The sequence below is a fragment of the Electrophorus electricus genome, chromosome 3, assembly GCF_041902795.1.
Source record: "Electrophorus electricus isolate QZ-2024a chromosome 3, ASM4190279v1, whole genome shotgun sequence".
Lineage (NCBI taxonomy): Eukaryota > Metazoa > Chordata > Actinopteri > Gymnotiformes > Gymnotidae > Electrophorus > Electrophorus electricus.
In genome coordinates, this window is record NC_137499.1 from 38,497,910 (window position 1) to 38,521,634 (window position 23,725).

The window sequence follows — 23,725 nt, forward strand, 5'->3', positions numbered from 1 at the left end:
ACACACGCATACACACACGTTTGGGAGGAAGGGCCGTACCGTGACATAATTTAATTTGCTCCATCAAACTTCAATTTTATAACTGCCCCACGAGCATAAAGAGAATGTGCTGGAATAGCTATATTTAAATTATCGTGCAGCAGGACGCACAGAATCCCTCGATACAGTGAAACATTTATTAATGAAAGAAACAAACAACACTGGCGGCACTCAAACAATACTAACAAAAGACATGTCCCCGGCCTCATTAGAGGTTCACTTCCGCCCCGGTTCCGGACGTGCTCCTCCCCTGAACGATCCTCCTCATTCCTTCCGCTTTAGGAGCGTCACAGAGGTGATTTGCCTCCGAGGCTTTGGGCAAACTCCTCCAGTCTCGCTGGCGAGTCTGCTGATCGGAAGGAACTCGGGCTACAGCTCTGCCCTCCAGGGATCCCACTAGCTCCACACAACCAACCTCTTTCTGATTGATGTGGGGCACATCCATCCTCCTTAGGCTTCAGCTAAGAAATTCCTGGGGGTGTTCCCCTCCACCTCCGGAGTGGACCCGGATACCAGTCGTGGTCCTCTCCCCAATCTCCTGGGATCCAGGCGCCAGTGATCCAGTGCAGGGGGTGGCCATGCACCTCCCGCTAGGAAGTCAGTTCTTCACCAAAAGAGCTGGCATCCTGTGGTGGTTGGTCATTCTGTAACGGATCTGCTGGCTCGAGTGCCGATTGGCATGGAGCAGGACGCACAGAATCCCTCGATACTGTGAAACATTTATTAATGAAAGTCACAAACAACACTGGTGGCACTCATAAACAATACTAACAAAAGACATGACTTCCATAGTTAACACAACACATTACACAATAACACTTAACAAGGACTACATACGTATTTAACATATAACAGCAGACTAACAATGACCAACACCATACACACACTAGCGGAGATTTAAATAGACACGACATTAAGCCCCATGCAGGTGCACGTAATCACAAAAGGCGTGGCCACAAACAAGGTGAAACCCCCTGGCACCCGTACCACGTGACTCGTGGGGAGGAACGTCCCGTGACAGTTTGTTATTCAATATACACACCTGACATCCCCAAGGACTATAATGCCAAGGAACCCTAAAATGCCAAGGACCATTCTGGACTCTTTTCCTTTTCCATTCTATACGCTTTTCTTTTTTGCCACTCAATAACAAAGATCACTGTTCTTGAGCATAAATGGCATTTTCTGATTCTTCTCTGCCAATGCTACATTGGTGTCAGTAGTGGGTCACCAGTGTCAAAATGGAAGAAATTGAGAGGCACATCAATAAACTGAAAAGCAGGCAGTAAAGAAGATGTAACCCGGTTGAAGGGGGTATTGAGCATGATGTCTGATCTCTGCCAGACAGTTACAGTTTTATTTACTGGAGCGTGATTATTAAAGGAAAGACAGGGTCATTATCTAGACAAACCTAACAAGCTTGCTATTGAGCTCCAAGTACAACCTCCAATCCCATGACAGACCTCCTATTGTTCTCACCTCTCTTTCCTGCCATAAAATTAAGCCGGTCAGATTCTAGCCAGGGTCTGACAACAGTACCAAACTAAATATACCCAAACTATACTCAGGCCCTCTCTACCAAGCTTTCCAGTGGTATGGAATTTGAGAAAGTAAAATGATATTGTAAGCAGAAAAGGTGTGGATGGTTTAAAATAAACTGGGTTCACATAGAAAAGGCCTCTGTAGGCTTCAGTGTAAGGCCTCTGAGGGCCTCTGTGTCAGGCCTCCAAGGGCCTCAGTCAAAGGCCTCAGTATCTCAGCCTGGCACTGGAACAAACAATATTATCACGATGGGCACCAGGTGATTTGAATGAGATCACTTTTTAAAAAATAAAACAGTTTGAATATAACGATTGAATATAATGGTACCAAACTCTAACTGGTGTTGAATATGTTAAATAATGCATGATTTGGATATAGTGGTGGAAACCCTGAAAAGTACTAAGTAAAAAAGACAAAAAGTGGTAATATAACTGTCCTTGAAGAAATTGTATAAAGATCTTGAGCTCCTGGGACTGTATAACAGTGAGCGGTAAGGAGGCGGATGCATGTGCGGAGAAGAGCGAGATTTATTAGGGGCAAATCCAGAATCATAGTCATTAGGGTAGTCCAGGGTCACAGAGCCAATACGGAGAATTTTAGAATACATGATAACAAAAACAATGGCTAGGATAAATGAGGGCTAGGTGTAACGGTGAGCGGTAGGGAGGCGGACGCATGTGCAGAGAGGAGCGAGATTTATTATAGGCAAATCCAAAATCAGAGTTGTTAAGGCAGTTCAGGGGCAAAGAGCTCACACGGAGAGTACGGGAATACAAGAGTAACAAAATAAACACACACGAAGACAAACGGGGAAGCAGGCTATAACTAAGGCTAGGGAAAACGCAGGGCTAGGAAACACGGAGTACAAACCAACACAACCATACGAAATAAACATACAACCATTCAATGAACTAAACACATTCAAAAATTCAAATGAACATCAACAACCAAGGCACACAACAGTGCTTAAATACGTGAACTTCGCAAAACTAGAAACGAGGGACAGGTGTAAGCAATCAAACAAGGTGAGAACAAAATGAAACTATGGAACGGAACTGAACAGAAGACAAGGAAAACACGGAAGGTGGAAGGGACTGATCGTGACACTAGGAAACACGAACCATAAGCATACTAAGGCAAACAGGGAAATCAGGCTATAACAGAAACTAAGAAGTAACATACAGAGGTAAGGAAAAACAAAACAGCTAGAATCAAACAGGCGAACAGACACAAAGGCTTCGAAACAAAGATGGGCTTACATATATCCAGTATATTCAAACTTTCAATATATTCCACACAAACAGAACTTAACAAGACTAGAAACAAGGGACAGGTGTGGAAAATCAAATGAGGGGCGGAGAAATCGAAACTATGGCATGGAACTAAAATACACAAGACAGGGAAAACATGAAACATGGAAGCCGGGAGGGACTAATCATGACAGACTGTTAGACATATTCCCAATTATGCTTCATTTGTATGTTATATTGAACAGCAAAATAAACACAGGACCTGCTATTCAATTAATTATTGAGTCTGCATCTTTTTCGATTTAAAATGTACTTAATAATACAATTGAAATTTAGGAAATAATAAGGAACCACATTAATTGGTGGTCCATACCACGGGTATGAATTGGATTTATTGAACACACCCATACCGTCAGCAAGATGACTCGATAATCATCAAGGCAGAACAAAGTGAAAGTAAAGATGAAGAAGACCAATCATACAGAGATAAAGAACAACAACTACCCAGAAGATCCAATCACTTACTAAACAAGCAACAAGTCAGAAAATGTCCACTGCTTCACATAGGGCTCATATGTGCTATGGTCATTCATGGATTTGAAAGGATTGATAGTACAACTGCCAAACATAAATAGTGCTGCTAAAAGATGGATAACAGCCTTTGAAGAATGCACAGCAGGACATCAGTTAGCCAAAGGAGACATCAAGGCTATTCTTTCACAGACTGTGGGAAGGCAAAAATGGAAAACATTCTCATTGGCTAAGACAGAAAGACATGCAAAGCCAAAATGGGATGCTATACCATTGGATCCTCAGAGAAACAATATATGGGATGCCATCAGGCAAGAATTTCCAACAAAAATGGATCCAAGTCAATTACACATCTTAGAGCTGAAACCTGGAGAATGTGTCCATGAATACATCACCACCTTCCAAAGAAAATGGCTAGAAGAGACTGGGTGATCTTGGAATCAGAATGAAACCGACCAGAGACTCTTCCACATGATGTTCAAGAAAAGCCTGCCACAAGAAGTACAAGGTACACTTGAAGAGGTAGTGGGCCTAAGTAACATGGAATGGTCAGTCTTCAAGGAACATGTAGAGAGATGCAAGTAAAAGAAGGAACAAGAGAAAGAAACCATGGAGAAGTTGACAATGCAGTTACAGAAGGCTCAGTTAACAGAGCTGAAAAAAGAAGAAAAAAGAATATGTGGTAAATCAAGCAGCAGTGGTGATTAAAAAGCTTAGTGATGCATCTATTGATATAACCATGCTCTAAACATAAGAAGCTATCATATAGGCAGCAGTAGTTACTCAACCTACTCTTGCTCCAAACATTAATCCACAGATTGCACAAGCAGTTCCAGTCACTGTTCCAGCTACAGCTCCAGTAAGACCTCCAATCAATTTCTATGTGCATGGAGGTGAAAGAGGAAAAGGCAGAGAAAGAGGAAGAGGATGAGGAGGAATGCAAAGACCAGTTAATGTCCCTACCATAGGTGCCTATCAACAAGAAGAAAGTCATAACCTACAACAAGCACCAGAACAACAACAGGGCCAGAGAATAATATACTGCTGGACATGTGGATAACTGGGACACATAAGCCATGACTTTCCTGGTGGACATGGGAGCCACCCACTCAGCAGTTGGACCAGAAGGTTCTCACTTACCCCTTTCTAATTCAAAGAATTCGAACACAAGGTTCCTCTGGGAAAATACAAAAATTAAAATTCACAGAACTCTTAGAGCTGACCATATAAGAATGCCACTGTTGTTTTCAGAGTCCTATCCAATTAATCTACTAGGAAGAGATAATTATGTAGATTAAAAGCAGATAAGCCAAAGATCTAGGACCAATGATGAAAGCCAGCAAAGAAATAAACTAGATAAAAACAGACAAAAAATAAATTCATAGATCATCAGACAGGTCATATTATAAAATAGCTATGAAATCAGATGACAGGGCAATGGCAGAAAAAGTTATGGTAGATAGGTTGAAAGCAGCTACACAATACATCCTAAGTGCAGAACATGAAGAATTATTAAAACAGTGTCATAATGCCAGATCCCATAGCAGACTACAACACCCAGCAACCCGTTGTTCTGCCTGGCAACAACTCCACCAATCAGAGACATTTAATCATCACCGGTGTATTCAACTCACCTGTACATCATTAGTATCTGTGTCTGGTTTTTGACTCAGACTGTTATGCTCTCTATGACTTGGATTATCCCTTTATAATCTCTATTTGTCGTCACACTGGATTATTGTACAACCCCTGAACAACAATTAAACCAACCTGCTGTTTCATATCCACAAGCGTCTGATTTTGCCCGACCCGTCACAGGCTTGTTGGAAGGGTAGCTCAGATATACCATACTTCAGAAAAACTGTGGGAAGAGGAAAAAAATGAAAGCTTCTGCATGGTTTTTTGAGGGGCAGCATGAAATTAGAAAATGGGATTTTTGCTATGCTGTGAAAAAAAAAAACCATTGTATAAAATACCAAGACCTAATCGAGAGCTAGAGGCTGTTACGACATACACGCATAATGCTTATGAAGTGATTCATGAACATGAACACCAATTGTAAGGCATTACAAATATGATGTATCATGCTTATACTTGCCCCAGAACTAACAAGATCAAACTAGAGGTTTACTCATAATGGACCCCATGTAGACACAGCAAGGGAGGAGCATAAGTGAGTGATTTAAATGTATGCAGCACACAGAGGAGTGAGATGGAGCCCTTAGTGAAAAGAAGTACAAGTGGGAGGGAGTCTGAGAGCCCCCCCCCACACACACACACACACAACCCCCTCCTAATTCAGGGGTAGGAGCTGCAAGGTCACCCACACACACATACACACATACACATGCCGTTGTTGTAATAAAGAGATAGACTTGCTCACTATACACACACTGATTTATTAGTGTTGATTTATTTTTGTGCTTAATCTATAACTGAACAATAGAAACAGATTGTATATTACTTCATTAAAAGTAGTGATAAGAAATAATGGATTTAAAAATAGATTGTCACTATACACAATGGGGACCAAGCTAAGTGAAATGACACCACTTAATATGGTCCTATTAGAAGGGATAGGGACAGAAAGAGAACGAATGACTTATGAAAAAAATGGAACAAGATGACTAAAAAAAGAGTGTCCATTGAGAGGATATTTTGATGAAGAAACCTGCCAAATAGTTAAAGACTTTATTATACAAAGGAAAAGGAAAAAGAAAGCTGAAGTGGCGAACCAACAAAGTGAACTGACAATACTGCAAGCATTTGAAAAACATGCAAGACAAGTAAAAGAAAAAGAATTGGATTACAAGAAGAAAAGTGAAACAAAGGAAAGCTGTGGACAACATCTTTAAACAGCGACAGAGAGACCACCACCCTATGCCCCAAAACAAAAGAAGACAGCAAAAATGTATCCACTGCTAGCAACAACAGAATGGACATAGGTGGACTTTCCAGGCCAGTGAGTCGAAGTGTCACTCGTCAGACATCACCTGAGAGGCCACCTACAGTGAGGATTCTGAACAAGAGTCTTGACTACGGCTGGTAAACAGTCATTCAGACTCCAATGCAGAAAACACAGTAAAGGTGTGAGCCTAGCGCTGCCAATACCGTCACCATTGAACATCCTGCGACAATTGGATTACAGGTACATCAAGAACTAACGAGTCAATCATGAAGTTTCAAAGGGACATTAATGGACTGAATTGGGTGAGAAGAATGAACTGCATATTGTTTCTTTTGATTTTTACTTGTTTCTACTATTTGGTTTTCACACAGAAGGAACCCAGTTGATTGTAATAACATGTCAGGTTGTGATAATCTCACTGTTAAAGTGGGTTTAAATCAAATGAATGCTCTTAACTCCACCAACCATTCAGGTATCCAGAGGTATATACGTCGTAAACGCAGTGTTGCTTCCTCTATGCAAAATCTGCTCATAACTTTGCGGGAGCAAAAGATGTATACTGCATTTATGCATCCAGATAATATACGTTTATCATATGTTAGTTACACTGCTCGTACCTTTACAAAAGATAGTTGCATTGCATGCACTAAAGGGAAAATCAAGCCAGTCACTTGGTCTCTTCCCTGCAACTTCTCCACATGTGTTAGTGGAACGCCGCGTGCCTTCTGGTGTCTGATGTATAAAAGCTGCACTCGTTATGATCCAATAAGTAGGCTGTAATGCAGATAGTTCTTGAATAGGTATAATAGTATCCTTTCACCCATCCCACAACGTATTGTAGGAGGTAATGAAACTGACATATAGGCAGAGTGGATACCAGATTTTTCAGGGAAGTGTGAAAAAATTTGGATTTCAGACCATGCCCCAAGCCATGCGAATAGTATAATTGGTACCCTCGAGTACTTTGATAGTGCAACTGGTGAAATTACATACTTGAACATTTCGCCTAGTCATGCCCAAATCACCACTTATTGGGACAGTGCAGTGGTTCCTGATTTTTATTGAGTATGTGGACATAAGGGATTATATGTGACCCTAGCAGCCAAATGGACAGGTTTATGCGCCCGAGTTATGCTAATAGTGCCATTCTCTATGATTCCAGTACCAGAATCAGCATTAATGGAAACTCATCATTATGCATAACAAACACATAATCAAATTGAAAAAAGTGCTGTAGTAAGTTTCGATAACAAAGTTCACCTTGATGCTATCGGAGCTCCTAGGGCGGTTCCATATGAATTCAAGGCCAGGGACCAAATTGTAGCAGGATTTGAATCAGCACCTTTTTGGTGGGTTACAATAAATAAAAATGTAGATTGAATGAATTACACACATTATAACCTGCAGCATTTTATTAATTACACTCATGATGCACTAATAATCATAGCAGAGCAATTAGAGGCCACTTCACTAATGACCTGGCAAAATCATATGGCTTTGGATATGTCTACTGCATTCAAAACCACCAGTGTGATACCAATCCTCAAGAAGGCCACACTGGACAGCTCCAGCGTTACCAACTACAGACCAGTATCACTTCTCTCTTTCCTCTGAAAAGCCCTTGGACGATCAGTTTATAATCAATTGTCTCTTTTTCTCACACAGAACCAGCTGCATGAGCCCAATCAGTCTGGCTACAAACTGATACATTCTATAGAAACAGCTCGGATAGCAGTGACTGAGAAACTTCATGCCGCTAAAGTTGCCAAACAGTCATCTGTTTTGATTCTTCTAGACCTTTCAGCAGACTTTGACACAGTGAACCACAACATTCTTCTCTCTGTTCTTTCCAGGCTTGATGTGACTGGCTCTGCTTGGAGATGGTTTCAGTCCTATCTGGATGGATGGTCCTATCAGGTGACATGGAGAGGCTCCACATCCAAACCATGTAGACTCTCCGCTGGTGTTCCACAAGGCTCAGTATTAGGCCCCCTTCTCTTCTCTTTGTATACTCGTTCTCTTGGTGATGTAATATCTTCTCATGGTTTCTCCTATCACTGCTATGCCAATGACACTCAATTATTTCTTTCTTTTCCACCCTCTGACACGCAGGTCTCCAGACGTATCTCAGCATGCTTGACTGACATCACATCATGGATGACAGCCCACCACTTGAAGCTCAACCCCAGTAAAACCGAGCTTCGGTTCATCCCAGGTACTCCCAACCCTTACCATGACCTCACAGTTTCCTTTGAGAACTCCCTGGTATCACCATCCGAAGCTGCCCGTAGCCTGGGCGCAAATTTGGACAACCAGTTGTCGTTCTCAACTCGTGTTTCTAATCTAACCCAAAGATAGAATACTGCAACTCGCTACTTGCTGGTCTTCCCCTAAAAGCCATTAAACCTCTACAACTTGTCCAGAATGCAGCAGCACGACTGGTCTTCAATCTTCCGAAGTTCACACATGTTACTCCACTGCTGCGCTCCCTTCATTGGCTCCCTGTAGCTGCACACATCAGATTTAAAAGCTTGATGCTTTCCTAAAAAGCCAAAAATGGACCAGCCCCTTCATACATGAGGTCAATGGTCAAAGCCCGATCCATACCTCAAGCACTTCGAACCTCAAGTACGGCTCAGCTTGAAATACCTTGCTTCAGGTCTCACGGATGACAAGCATCGAGACTATTTTCTGTCCTGGCTCCAAGATGGTGGAATGAACTCCCACTTGCTGTCCGGACAGCAGTCTTCAAATGCAGACTGAAGACCCATCTATTTGCAGAATATTTAAAGGACAACTGCCACTGCTCCATTATTGACTGACTAATTTCGTACTTATTGTAGGGTACTGTTTATGTTGTTTAACAAACTCTAGCACTTATTGTTTATAGCACTTATCACTGTTTAAGATAGACCTTATGTATTTTGCACTTCTAGGTATCAGCATTCATCCCTGCATTCTACAGTATTCTAGTTCATTGGTTTAATTCTAACCTACTGTACTGTACTTGGATATATTCTATGAGTAAATGACAAAGCACTTTTGTAAGTCGTTCTGGATAAGAGCGTCTGCTAAATGCCGTAAATGTAAATGTTATTGTCACGGAACGCTTGCCTCTCTCACATCACGTGCTTTGGCCCACCACGTGCAGTGGGAGGGTTTTGTTTGTAACCACGCCTGCACACACCTGCACCTTGATTGTCTTTGTGTATTTAATCCCTCATCATTGTGTGCAGTGCTGTTGGTCATTATTGATGTATCCTGTTGTTTGTTTTTTAGCGTCTAAATGTAACATTAGTGAATATGTTTGTCTACCTCGTGTTGATGTTAAAAAGTATTAAATGTGCCTATGTTCATTATTTGTGTTACATGTGAGTTCCACTATAGTCTTTATGTTTTATGTAAATAAATGTTTGTCCATGTCGAGAGAGTCTGTGCGTCCTGCTCCACACCCTTCGGTACCCGAGCCACTCATTATAGTTATTAGCAGAAAAGGAGGTATTTTTGTTCTGCTAGGTGAATCCTGCTGTACAGACATTCCAAATAAGACAGCCCAAATAACACATGATTCTATTACTATAGCACTGTCGAAACTGGAACCCTTGAGATATGAAGTCGGCAGGAACTCTGGGGTCGATACAAATGTCACTGGATGGTTTGATAGCTTGCTTGAAAAATGGTAGGCTATAATTATGTCTGGTAGGAAGTGTTTTGCTAGCATTCTGTGGGAGTTGCCTCATTCCTTGTATTGATTGATTGTATGTAAAGTGGATAAATCAGAGTCAACTCAAATGTTTGTTGGTTATCAGCAGTTCACCATCTCAGCCACAACTTATTTGCCATGACATTTTGTTTCAGTTAGATATTTGGTCTTCATGTGGTTTGCCTTGCTACTCCATTCTTCCGTCTGCTTTGATAATTTGATTGATGTATTGTCTAATTCGTTATCAGAATTTTACAGGGCTTCAGTTGCTTCAATTTAGTGTTGAGGCTGTTTGGACTGTTATAACACGCCATTTTGGGGTGGTGTATGACAAGTGGCAGATAATTCAGCAGATGGGCTTTCATGTAACGCTTAACTATCCTGCCTTGCTGTGCCAGCCGTATGACGTCAGCTCCTGCTTCCTCCGGAGGGACTGGAAGTCGTGGTGCAAGTCCAAAGGTAGACTGGACAGCCAATGACAGGTAAGATCCTGCCCAAAGTACAGGATAACCTAAGGCAGGCGCATTCACAGGACTTCGTGTCACCACTTACCAAATTATGTCTTTAAATTTGTGCATTTGGGGGAATTGAGGAGGAGCCTTGAGGCTACATGATGGCAGTTTTGCTTTTTCTTGTTTTTTGTTTTATTTCTTTTTCTTGTTTTTTGTTTTGATATTATTTCTTTACTCTTTGAATGCATGATGACTTTTTCTTTGTTTTAGTCTTCTTCTATTTGATTGACATTAGGTTGTTTTTGTTTAAGGTAGGGGCTGGATAAAATGTTTAGCATGACCATTCATGGTGCTGCAGTAGATTTCATTCTAAATTAGAGCGATAGTAATACTGTCTTGTCTTGCTGTGTCAGTATATAAATTCAGCTCCTATCTGATGGGGGTTCATGTACTTTGATGGTGGTTTATGTTTTTATTTTATTTTATCTGTAGTTTTTTTGTTCCTATTTACCTTGCATTTCCCAGTTACTTTTGTTTTCTTTTACTCTGCTTTATACATTATCTCTAATCATCCAGTGTATCAAATCATCAGTCTTTCAGTATATTTACTATAGTTGTAACTGCATACAGCAAGAGATCCTTCCTGATTTCATAGATGGTCAGAGATGTATTAAGCTTGCATAGAGTAGGTCATATCAATATGTTAGTTACTCACAGTATTAGTAATAATATGAAGTTTAATAACTTGGTAGAAGTAACAACTAAACTATCCTGCCCCATGTCTGATGATTAGAGATGGGCTCTGCTGGAGGAGACAGCCACCTTGGATACAAGGTATAGGTAAGAAGGAATGAAAGGTTGGGGCTAGTCAATTAACCCACACTATTAAGTATATAAACAAACTATTAAACACTACATCATTAAAAAGTATATCGTAGATAGCTTGCAAACAAAAAGGTAAGAATAACAAATAGGTTAGGAATGATATAAACAGACTTGGATAAACAAAACAACGGTTCTACTTGCATGCAAATACGGGCTTTCATAAACATTAACAAGGCTAGAAATTAGTAACAGGTGAAAGTAATGACAGGTGTAGAAAACCAAACGAGGGGCAGAGAAAAAGAAAATAAGGAATGGAACCAAAACAATACACGAAGGAAACCATGAAAAAAATGGAGGGACTAACTGTGACAAATTGAAGAAAGGGGGGGGGGGGCAGTTCAGATTCATGGTTTTTGATAAGAGACAAATGGCCTATATATACCTCCATTAACTTTGTTGAACATTTTAGGAAGGAAGTGATAATGATAATTAAGCAAGAATGGTGGTCTCCTTATTTAGTTCGTACAATAGATCATTGTTATGTGTAGAGTACAATTACTGAAAATAATTAACTGCACCATTGGGGCATATTCCTGTCCCAGGTGGACCATTTAGACACATAGTGATGCAATATGTAGATATGGTGAAACCCACTGGAAAGTTTAAATACATTCCGGTTAGGTAGAAGCATAAGCAATGGCAAAAGAAGATACAGGTTGAGCAGCCAAGTTTTTAATACAAGAGATTATACCTAGATTATACCTAGATTTGTTTTTAATACAAGAGATTATACTTAGACACTTTGTTAACAGAGTAATCAATATCATAGCACAAGCACTAAGAGTTAGATGTAGACTGGGATATGTTTATCATCCTCAATCACAAGGTATAGTTCAATGTCAAAATGGAGTCCTAAAAGCTAAAATTGTTATGTGCAGATAGCAAACAGAAAATGAATTGGTTAAATGCCTTACCCCTAGCTTTAATGAGCATGAGAATGACATCTAATTGTAATACCCATCTGACTCCACATGAGATGCTCATGGGATGCCCGATGCCTGTTACTTATTTTAGGGGACCAACTAAAGGGCCTAATCTAGAACAACTGCAAGGAAAACTGGGGGAATATGTTAAGTGCCTGACAAAGATTCATAAAGAGATCTTTACACAAGTAATGGGTGCAACTGAAGGATGTAAGCGAAACATTGAAGAAGGAGATTTCCAGGGGATTATGTGTATGTGAAGACTTTCAAAAGAGGTTGGCGAGGACCCGGACATGAAGGACTTTTAAAGTTGCTTTATCAACAACCACTGCTGTAAGAAAGTGTCGGCTCATCTTGTTCTCGGGAACTGGATTTATTGAAGCCAGTGCAGCACACAGAGCAACAATCACAAGTTCCAATGACTGAAAGTAAACTAGACAATCAAGCTGCTGAGGCAGGACCTAGTGGAACTTCCAGACCAGTGACTCCGTGTTACTCAACAAACACCACCTGTGAGACCACTCAGACAGTGAGGATTTTGAACAAGTCTTGACAACGGCGTGTAAACATTCAGTCTCCAACGCAGATAACACAGTAAGGGTGTGAACTGAGTGTGGCCCATACTGTGTTCATTGAACATCCAGTTGCAGTTGGATTACAGGATCATCAAGAACAGCGAGTCAACCATGAGGTATCAAGTGGACATTGATGGACTGAATGGGGTGAGGAGAATGAACTGTATATTGTACCTACTAGTTCTTTTTTGTATTGTCATTGTTACTACTATTTGGTTCTCACACTGAGGGAATTCAATTTGATTGAGAACATGTTTTGCTGTGCTAATCACATTGATGCAGAGGGCTTGAACCACACACGTGCTCTTACCTACACCAACCAGACTGGTGTCCCAAAGTATGTACATTGTAAACACAGTGTTGCATCCTCAACGCAAAAGCTGCTCAAAACATTGCAAGAACAATAGGTGTACACTGCGTCCAAGCATCCCGATACTGCCCGACCTCCTATCACACTACATTACCCAGCAGACTGTTCATTATCGGCCGATGACTCAGCCAATCAGGGACATTCAATCAGATCGTTGTCACTTTTGGTTTTGACCCTGGTTTATTCAGCTACCACTAAGTTGAACGCTAATAAAGCTTCTATTTTATATCCGCGAGCATCTGATTTTTACCCATTCTGGCCACAAACCTCCTCAAGGCCATCAGGAATGCATCTATATCAATACTTTCCAGGTTATAGAGATGCACGCAACTTGTCATACATTTGATTGGTATGTTGGACTCTAACCTACTGTACTAGAATATTCTATGAGTAAATGAAAAAGCACTTTTGTAAGTCACTCTGGATAAGAGCGTCTGCTAGATGCCATAAATGTAAATGTAAATGTAAATGAATTTGACTCCCCAGCGCTTTTAAATATGCCGTCCAATCTTTACATTATAAGGGCCAAACCAGTCCACTCCACTTGACCAGAAGGGTGGCTTATACAGGCAAATTCGGGCAGGTGGTAAATCAGCTGAGGAGTCAGTGATTTAAATTTAGCATACATTCTCAGATAGTGTTCTCTGGTGTCACAGTAAGGACATTAATGTTTTGGTTGCTCTTTAGTCTTTGAGAAGGCTGCCTTAGGGTTGGAGGATTTGGTGGCGTTTCTTACTGCTGTAACGCTTCTGGTCTGAGTGCCGCAGAGCGCGGGGCAAGACGCGCAGACTCCCTCGACTGTGAAGGACATTTATTGACATTAAACATATACGACAAAGGTGGCACTCACACATAACACTAATGGTAAACATGACTCTACACTTAACATTAAACGAAGAACACATATACATTAATATGGGACTACACAAACCAACGTTACAGTTACAATGATTGAAATGATCACACACATAGTGACAATGACCAACAAGGGAGCACACGCTGACAGGGGTTTAAATACCTACAAACACTTAACATTAATCCCCATGCAGGTGTGTGCTATCCCAGGGGAGGCATGGTTATGAATAATACACATGTGAGTCCCCCTACACGTGGCGGGCCATACCACGTGACTCGTGGGGGGAGGATCCTTCCGTGACAACCGCTGTACTTTCTTCCCCGTAGTAGATAGTGGTTGCCAGACTCTGAGATTTCTTCTGTCATGCTCATGGAACAAAGCAGCTGCTCCACTAGAACGGTGTTTTGCCTGCGATCTGAGCTGTAGCTATGCAGAGAACTCTTATAATGTGTCTTGTTCACCCCATTAATACTGATATATTATTCATATGCGTTGTTCACTGTTAGTTTGCTGGTCATTGTTAATCCTAGCCTCTGTTCATATTCCAAATTATTGCTAGTGTTAGTTGAGTATTCTTATTGTTGCTTATGTTATTGTTATAGACTTCTTCTCCTGTTTGTCACTGTGTGTTTTGTTTCCCTTTTGTTTTTCATGTATTCGCATACTCTATGCATTGATTCTATGGCCCTGGACTGTTCTAATGATTACGAGTCTGGATTTGCCCATAATAAATCTCGCTTTTCTCCTAGTATGTGTCTGCCTCCTAACCTAAGGTGTCTGTATTACTAACTGTTACAAACAGGTTCAAAATGACCAGTCCTTCAGATTCGATCTCCTCTAAGCTACTCTCTGCCCTCCATCCTCTGTAGCTGGATCCGGGGAAGTCAAGAGACACTCACACCAGCGTAGTGAATCAAGAGAGTTCCACTTTATTGAGGAAAGTATAGAGTATATATGTGTCCCATCTAAATCTACAGGACGACGGGGAAAAGCGAAGCATGTTCTAAGGGTCAGAAGTGGGATCACAGTCTGGGTCAGAATTGGGATACTGCACAGGTAAGTGACACCCTAGTATTTAATGTGTCTTTTTCCTGCTCAGTGTCTCTGTGCTTAAATTTAGTTTAAATTTAGTTTAGGTGCGTTTTTGTCTCAAATAAGTTGGAAGAAGTCTTGCTTGTCCTTTGGTATGAACTGAATGTTGAATTTTGTACTTGTTATCCTGCCTGTCGAAAAGGTGGAAGAAGTCTCATCTATTGACACGAGCTGAATTTTGTGTACACTGTGCAAAAATTTGTTATCCTGCCTGAGACTTATTGAAATGCAACTTATTGTTTATTAGTCTGAAATAGCTGTTTTTGTCTGAAATATCTGCCACACAGCTGAAAGGATCCCCTCCTCTGCTTGTGAAGCATACACTAATAAGACAGGCTCCTCGTCGGGCAGATGTTTCTGTGCCAAATGATACAGACACATCTGAGCTGAATCAGAAAGCTGAGAGCTTCTGGAGGAGGCGTGGACGGCAAGCCCACACCCGCCTTCTATCCTAACCTGGCCTCTCTGGCAGGGTGAGACTTTGGGGCATGCCTCCAGCCCGTCCGTAAACATTTCTACTCCATTCATGATGCTGGGTGAGAAACTGTGTAGAGTTATGCCTCCTAGCATGACTGGTATTAAAAATATTTGTGACAGTTTACCTGATCCAACTAATGTTCATGCATTTGTGGATGCTTTAAAGGGATGCATCAAATATGCTCAATTAACAGGACCTGATTTCAAGACCATTCTGATGCATTGTTTAAAGCTCAGGTTTACTGAGGAGGAGCTGATTAATGACATTAAGTCACTGTCATTTAGCAACGACACCCTCCCAAATTTGAATAGCGATGGAGCCAATGTCTATTACTGGGCACAGCACAATAACATTGACACCTTTTATCAGGAACTGAGGGAATTCCTACTTAAACTACAGGCTTCTCGGAGCTGCAGATATGACCCTGAAGAGCCGTGATTCGTGTTTGTCTCCAGTTTTACTAGGGCCTGGACTGAGCATGCAGGCCTTGGATCAACCTTAGAGTCAGACAGGAACCTGTTCATATGAACTTGTCTGCAAAATATGAATCCTCAACATGCACAATCTCTGCGGTGTAACCTCTTTAGTAAGTCTCCAACTGAGTTTGCTTCTAGGGTGCATGAATTAGAGGCTGCAGGCGCCCTTGCCATTACAATACAGAAACCAGTCCCCGCCATGGCTAGCACCCAGTTTAAGAAGAACTTGGAGTGCCACTATTGTCACAAAAAGGGTAATTTTGCTCGTGAATGCCATAAGAAATGGTGGGATGAGTCAAAGTGAAAGAATGATGACAGAAAGGGTCAGCAGCCCAAGGACGAATTTCAATATCCTGGTAATTGGCAGGCTGTGCCAGCTTTCCCACCGGCACCAGCACCTAATCAATAGGAGTGCCCACAGGACAGGACCCTCACGGACACTGATCCGAACCAGTTTGCAGATTTAAGTGTCACCCTAGCTAATGATTTTTGTTCGCTTCCTGTTATTGATCTGCTGATCGATAATCGTTCTTATTAATTTCTGGTGGACTCTGGTGCCACCTATTCATCCTTTAGCTCACACTGTTACACTGGTCCAGTGTCTGGTTAGTTCTGTGGGAATTTCGGGGATCCCTGTGGACTGTCCTAAAACACACTCTCTGCCCGTTAGAAGTCCGGATGACCCCTCAATTTTTTTGATGCATCGGTTTGTAGTTATTCCTGGTTCTCCATGTAACCTGTTGGGTCACGATTTAATGTTTAAAATCAATCTCTCTCTCTCTTTTGAGCAGGGCAAAATGACGATCCATTCTGGACCAAATATCTCTATGTTTACAGACGTGCTGGGCCAACCTAGCAACACAGCAGACCACTCAATACTTCCTGAGCTGGAAGACATCCCTAAATCACTGTGGGCCACCCATAATAACGATGTGAGATTTAACGATGTGGGATTTATATTTATATTGTCCTCCCTACAAGTGTTGACTCAAGCACAGTACCCCTGTTTACTGTAAACAGTATCCGCTATCTCCTGAAAAAGAAACAGGTCTGTCACCTATCATTGACTCACTGCTCGCCCAAGGCGTAATCATTCCCACTGTGTCATCCTCCAATACACCTTAAGCCCGGTGCATAAACCAGGTGGTAAGGGATGGAGATTTACTCAAGATCTCAGACGCATTAATGACATAGTAGTTCCTATAGCCCGGTTGGTGCCTGATGTGTCTGCCATTCTAACCATTCCTAACTATTACTGCACACCATCACTATTTCACTGTTGTCGGTAGGCAATACACGTGGTGCCAGCTCTCCCAGGGCTTCCTGGACTCCCCGGCTGTGTTCTCTACTGTTGTAAGAGATGCATTGGCATCTTGAGTCCCTCCAGAGGACTGTGTTGCTATCAGTTATGCAGACGACATCCTCTTGTCATCAACAATGCAGGAGCGCTGCGTGATGGGGCCCGGCTCACTACTGGAACATCTAGCCCATCATTTGGGTTTAAGGTTTCACCATCTAAGCTCCAGTGGTGCAAGCCATCTGTCACGTATCTGAGGCTCCTGCTGTCCACTCAGATGACTGTCAGGCAGTCATATGTAACATCCCTCCGCCCAGCACAAAACAAGCCATGCTGAGTTTCCTGTGTCTGGTTAACTATTGTCACCAATGAGTGCCGGATTGTTCCTTTCATGATAAAGTCCTCAGGCAGGGCTGTAGAAAAGACTGGAAAAGACTGCACTGAGCCCATATTTCACTCATTTAGGACTCTGAAATTGGCCTTGTGCTTGGCCTGCCGAATTATAATCTGCACTTCCACCTTTACCATTTCTGAAAACGGCTCCACAGCCGTAGGTGTCCTGCCCCAGGAGCACAGTGGCAGTTATTGCCCTGTGGCCTACCTTTCCAAAACTTTTGATTCGGTAGTTCAAGGCATGCCGGCCTGCTTACACGCTGTGGCTGCCTCGGCCCTGCTGATCACTGATCCAGAGAAATTGTCACTGTCTCATCCTATGGTTCTACACACTTCACATCAAGTTATTAATATTATGAATAACATTCAAACACAGCACATGACTACACAGCGGCGTTCAGGCTATGAAGCCATCCTCTGCACCACTCAGAATTTAACCATTAAATCACACACAACCCTGAGCTCACCTACTAATGTGTTGCGATCACTTTTGACAGCGCTAGATCATTCTGATGACTCTGTGCCCCACCACTGCATGGAGGCTATCCTTGAGTCCTCAAACATGCGCTCTGATCTGTCTAGCATGCCGCTCAAAGGTGGCTATCACATTTTTGTAGATGGCTCATGTTTTAACCCATCTGACTCCGAATTTTCCTGTGGTTATTCTGTCTGCTCTCTGCCCAACCTCATTTGGGAGGCTTACTCTCTCCCTTACAGGTCTGCTCAAATAGCTGAACTGATGGCATTGACCAGGGCCTGTCATCTATTCCTGGATCAGGTTGTCACCATCTATACTGATCAGGATCAGGGACCCTGTTTCATTTCCAAGGTAACTCAGAAACTATGCACCTACCTAACTATTGACTGGAAGTTTCACATCCCTTATCATCCTTAGTCATCTGGCATTGTTGACAGAATGAATCATACCTTGAATGAAAGGTTAACAAAGGCTATGATGGAAACAGGAAAGAAGTGGGTATATGTACTGCCAGTGGTTTGTGTGAGATCAGAATGACACCCAGTGCCACCACCAAATTGTCAGCATTTGAGGTAATTTCTGGTAGACCATTTACCACCGTATGGGTTACCCATGTTTCTCATTCATGTGACATGGACGTGATCTTGGCGGACTACACCCAAATGTTGATTGAGAAATTGAACAGTGTGTACTGATCGCAGTGACCTGAACCATTGTGCTAACAGTGAGATCAGCACAGTGGATACAGACCAGCTGGCTGAAGAAATCACCAGTAGCTGACGCATCCGACAAGCTAAATGCACCCTAACACTTATAGTACATTTACATTTATGGCATCTAGCAGATGCTCTTATCCAGAGCGACTTACAAAAGTGCTTTGTCATTTACTCATAGAATATATCCAAGTACAGTATAGTAGGTTAGAATTAAACATACCAATGAACTAGAATACTGTAGAATACAGGGATGAATGCTGATAACTAGAAGTGCAAAATACATAAGGTCTATCTTAAACAATGATAAGTGCTATAAACAATAAGGGCTAGAGTTTGTTAAAAAACATAAACAATACCCTACAATAAGTATTAAATTAGTCAGTCAATATGGGAGCCATGTCAGTTATGCTTTATACATTCTGCAAATAGATGGGTCTTCAGTCTGTGTTTGAAGACTGCAAGGGACTCTGCTGTCCAGACAGCAAGTGGGAGTTCATTCCGCCATCTTGGAGCCAGGACAGAAAATAGTCTCGATGCTTGTCGTCCATGAGACCTGAAGCAAGGTATTTCAAGCCGAGCCATACTTGATGTTTGAAGTACTCGAGGTACGGATCAGGCTTTGACCATTGACCCATGTATGAAAGGGCTGGTCCAATTTTTGGCTTTGTAGGCAAGCATCAAGGTTTTATATCTGATGTGTGCAGCTACAGGAAGCCAATGAAGGGAGCGCAGCAATGGAGTAACATGTGAACTTCGAAAGATTGAAGACCAGTTGTGTTGCTGCATTTTGGACAAGTTGTAGAGGTTTGATGGCTCTTAGAGGAAGACCAGAAAGTAGCGAGTTGCAGTAGTCTAGCTTTGAGATCACAAGAGACTGCACAAGCTTCCTGTGCACAGGGTAGCTTCCTGTGAAAGAAAGGGTCGAATCCTTCATCTAGAGGAGAGAGGGCACAGAAAATTCCTTGATGAGGAGAGTGTGGAAATGAAAGTATTTGTAACTGTATCCAAAGAGAGAGAGGATAGAAAGTCTGGGTGAGGAAGGGTGGACAAAATAGTAGAAGTAAAGGAAGAGGGAGTTATGAACTGCAGATTGCGACAGAGGGAGGAGGAACATTTTGGAGAGGACTGGATGGAAAGAGAAGGAAGGGAGAGAGAAAGATAGAAAGTGATGGTCTGAGAGTTGGAGGGGGGTAACTGCGATGTCTGATGTTGTGGTGGTATGGGTAAAGATCAGGTCCAGAACATTGCCCGCTTTGTGAGTCGGAGGAGAGTGGTTGAGGGTGAGGTCAAATGCTGTCAACAGTGGAAGGATGCAGGAGGAATGCAGCTTGTCTGATGGAAGGTTGAAGTCACCAAGGAGAATGAGTGGATTTCCTTCAATGGGGAATTGACTCAGAAGGATGTCGAGCTCATCAATGAAGTGATCTAGGGAACCTGCAGGGTGGTAGATGACAATGATAAGAAGTTTGGTGGGGAAACACACTGTAATGGCATGAAATTCAAAAGAGGAGATGGAAAGTGTAGAGAAGGAAAGTGGAGTGAAACGCCACTCTCGAGACAGTACGAAATTTGTTATATGATTTCATGCTGAGGGACTGCCCCTCGGCTGCACCACACACCAATGAAGTACTCCTTGGCCCTGTATGTCAATACACTTTAGCATTGGTATTATAACTTGATAGATATCCTATCTGCCTATTAACATCCTTTTGCAGACTCTTTGCTCCTTTCTCTCCTTGTTTTCCTGATAAGCGCATGCAAAACCTTACTATAGGAATAATGGGCCCCATTCGTGTGATAATATTGGCATTGTTTTCAGTCTCAAAAGGTACAAAAGGGGGGATAGTGGGCTTTCAGATTCATTAACAACAGTGTAATGGTAAATTAGCTTGTGTGGTCTCCCTGGTAGCAGCAGGAGAGGTGGAGCCAGGGAGGGACTGTCTGCTGTGTCAAGCATTCCATACACCTTGGGTACCAGTCCTGGTAGATGATGTTATGGCAACAGCACTTAATCATAATTCATCTGACTGTCAAATCAATATGGGAGTAGGGTTTTTACTAAATGTATCTAAGGCAGTAGCTGCCAGTGGTAATCTCCCCGCATGGGCCTTTGATGGTGGTTCATGGCCGGACCACAGGACAGACTGCGACATTGGCATTAGTAAACGGTATTACCCCAAATTCAGAAACATGACCCTAGCAGTATTACCTGTGACATGTACCACCTGTCTATGTTCTGCAGGCTTACCTGATGGTCCTTTTTAGGCCACACACTATGTAAAAATGAGGTATGGGCATTAGGCACGGGACTGGGCAGATGCACAATAAATAATATAACAGGCACACCGTCTCTTTGCTCTGCAATCCTGGGCACTGGAGCATCTGCAGCTATCATGTGGGTAGGCTGGAGTATGCCATCCTACCCACTTTAATTGTTAGTCATATCCATCATCAAATTCCCTGGAAAGGATGTTGTACCCCAGGATTAACTATCCCATCTGTGGTCATATATACACGTTCGCAGTCGACATCTGACAGGGCTAAAAGGTCTGTAATTACTGGCACCCCTAATAGGTATGGTGGGTATGTACTGGCCAACCCATGGACTAACCCTGGAGCGAACGTGGGTTGGAGTTTGTTCCTGGGAGGAGGAACTACTGCAGCCCTAAATAAAATTAATGGATTGAAAACACCCTGGCATTGCTCAATGATGAGGTAGATAAGATCTGTACCACTGTCTTGCAGAACTGCCTAGCCCTAGATCTCCTCTTGGCAAAGGAGGGAGGCGTCTGCAAAGTCCCTAATGAAACGTGTTGCTTTGACATCCTTAGTTACTATAACAACATTACTGACATCATTTCGCACATGAAGACCACTATTGCTAAACCTCCACCCGCCCATGATTCTCGGTTCAGTTGGTTAACTGACCTTGTCGGCCCTTGGGGTTCTAGGCTCATAAACATATGTTTTTCTGTACTCCTGATTATTTTGTTGATTCTTGTTTGTGGACCTTGCTTATTGTTACTGCTGTCTTCTTTCATAACTCACATTTCTACCTCTGTGATTAATCATGCTAATGTTGCTTTGGTGCCTGCGTATGAGAAAGGTCTATATACTGATATGTGAGTCCTTTGGAATCAAAGGGGGGAGTATTAGATACTGGAGCCTTTATGTCTTCAGGCACCCAACGCAAGATCTCTGCCTATCAGCCATGACATGGCGGCTTGACCGCGAGCTGGTCACCCGAGGTCATCCGCTCCCTCTTCTTGTCTCCTTTACCCCTCCCTTTCTCTTTCTCTCTCTCCCTGTCTCTCTCTAAGCACAGAAGTGGCTCATGGTGGGCACGGGAACGGCTAGTGGCTCCTTCATGCAGAGAACATCTAATCTTTACTAACCTTGTCTCTTTCCTTTCTATGTAGACCCTTAGAACATGCCTCACTTTTCCCCGTCGTCCTGTAGATTTAGATAGTAAATAAAGGACACATATATACTCTGTGCTTTCCTCTAGATAGTTCCCTGTAAGGGAAAATTGCTTGTTTAAAAGAAGAAATCAGAAAATATGTGACCTTTATGTGACCCTCGCCCCTTCCTTTGACCAGTCTGTAAGGAAGGGAGAATAAAGAAGTGAATAGAGAAGTGATGATGCAGCTGATGAAAAAGCAGAAGAATGACAGTTATTGCTTAGCTGTTGTCGAGCAGATTTAAAATACCAAGAGCTAACAGCAATGAAGAGCTAACAGCAATGAAGCACGGGGATGTTTCGCAACCCCCCTTAGCTGCACTCATGAGATTAGCACATGAGAAAACAGCAGGAAGTGGCAGGGTGATATATACTCATGTAAGAGAGAAGTCAGGGGCTTCTCTCCCTCGATGCATAAGAGACATAACCAATACACATCTGGCTTGAGTCCTATTGATTTTTCCTCCACAATTTGGCGTAGTTGGTAGGATTGCACAGCTCCGTACCCCACAACTGAGAGAGAGATGTCCGTGAGGAAAAAAAAGATAAATATCCCCATATAAACCCCGTATTTGAAGGGAGAAAGGAGTTCCAGAGGCAGGATCCGGACTGCTGCAATCGACCGTAGAGTGAACCAAGGGTAAGGCGGATCCGGCGGCTGTTGTAGGGAGGTCTGGTACCTCGAGGGTCTGGGACCCGGTGCAGTGTGACGACACTGGGGCAAAAAGTGTAGACTCCAAAAGGTGGACTATAAGGAAACAGTGGCACCGGAGTCCCCGCCCATCGACGGATGCGAGTGGTAGAGAGTCGACTCTGACGAGCTGCGATCAGGGCCACTCGGGAAAAGTTTGTTTTAGTATGGAGGACGACAGTGTCAGCGTTGTGCAGATGACTGAAGCCAACTGATGTAGAGTAAGTAATAAATAACTTTCCAATATTGATATGAAATTGATTGTTTGATGCCTCTGATTGTGTAAAAAAAAGAGATTTTTGTAACCCTAACGGGTTAATAACGCATTTTATTGATATCTTGATTTTGATTTTATTACTGATGCAGTGATGGGTAACAATAAAAGTAAGAAACAAAAAGCTGAAACAACTGCCTCGAAAATGAAACTCGCAGTTATGTACAGACATGGAGAATAAATATGGGCCAGATGTAATGGCTCAAATAACATTATGCAGTAAATACGGGTTTCCACCGGGAGGTTCTATGGGGATAAATAAACTATACAGTATAATCTGAGGGAGGCAAAAAATAAAAAACTGATTACAGTTGATTGGGGAGCATGGGATAATTG